The following is a 1,442-nucleotide window of genomic DNA, read 5'->3' as shown; positions in this document are numbered from 1 at the left end:
CGTCAAGGATGCTTGGTTGAAGCATCAGACTGACGACATCGAGATCTCCTGTCTCATGTTGGGAAGCATGGCCCCCAATCTGCAGAGGCAGTTTGATGGGAAGATCGTGTTTGATATGATCGAACAGCTCAAGACCATGTTTCAGGAGCTAGCGCGTACTGAAAAGTACAAGACGCTAAGGGCTCTAGTGAAGACGGAGATGCCGAGAGGCAGCTCTGTCAACACCCATGTCCTCAACATGCGAGCTCATGTTGAGGAACTTGAGCGCATGGGAGTGACACTCGATGCTGACTTGGTTGCAGACTTCCTTATGTCATTGCCTGAGGACTATAATCAGTTCGTGATGCAGTATCATATGCATGGGATGACTAAGAGCTTAACCGAACTGCATGAGATGCTGAAATCGGTTGAACAGGATATTGTGGTGCCCAAGACTGTGCTTGCTGTTGAGAACAACTCCAGCAAGAAGCGGCGGGGTAAAGCCAAAAAGAAGGTGGCGAAAAAGGCAAAAGTTGCCTCTACGCCCAAGCCTAAGCCCGATAAGGGTGACTGTCATTACTGCGGAGTATCTGAACACTGGAAGCGTAATTGTCACCTTTACATGGAGGATCTGAAGGACAAGAAGCTTGGCGAAGCTTCTGCCTCATGTATCCACGTTATAGAGGCTAACATCTGTACTATATCTTCATGGGTATTAGATACCGGAAGTGCCTCACACATTTTTGGAAATGTGCAGGGACTAAGAAGAAGTAGGATGCTAGCTAAGGGAGAAGCGGATCTACGCGTCGGAAATGGAGCAAGAGTTGCTGCATTGTGTGTTGGCGTTTACGATTTGCATCTTCCTTCTGGAGGACCGCCCATTCAGCAGGTGATCGATTTAATCTCCCTATGTGCCTACGATTAGCAGAAACATCATTTCTATTTCATGTCTTGATTTGGATGGTTTTTGATTTGTGATTGAGAACTCGAGTTTGATGATTTATCGAGACGATATTTACTATGGTAATGGTTATCTAGTTAAGGGTTTATACGTCTTGAATGATCATCCTTCAAACTCAACATCATCCACCTATAGCGTGAGTACTAAACGGTTTAAGCCGAACGACTTAAACCCGACATTCCTCTGTCATTGTCGTCTAGGCCATATAAACGAGAAACGCATACAGAAGCTTCATTCTGAAGGTCTTCTGGATTCATTTGACATTGAATCTCTTGAATCTTGCGATTCTTGTTTGATGGGCAAGATGACAAAGCATCCTTTCAAGGGGAAAGGACAGAGAGCGACAGAGTTATTGGACCTAATACATAGTGATGTATGCGGACCAATGAGCAGTCCAGCTAGAGGAGGCTATCTGTATTTCGTTACGTTCACTGATGATGTCAGTCGATACGGTTATGTCTATTTGATGAGACATAAGTCTGAAACACTTGAAATATTCAAG

This window comes from Tarenaya hassleriana, unplaced genomic scaffold (assembly GCF_000463585.1).
Source record: "Tarenaya hassleriana unplaced genomic scaffold, ASM46358v1 Cleome57, whole genome shotgun sequence".
In the NCBI taxonomy this organism is placed as follows: domain Eukaryota; kingdom Viridiplantae; phylum Streptophyta; class Magnoliopsida; order Brassicales; family Cleomaceae; genus Tarenaya; species Tarenaya hassleriana.
The sequence above is the reverse complement of the archived record's forward strand: the minus strand, read 5'-3'. Positions refer to the sequence as shown.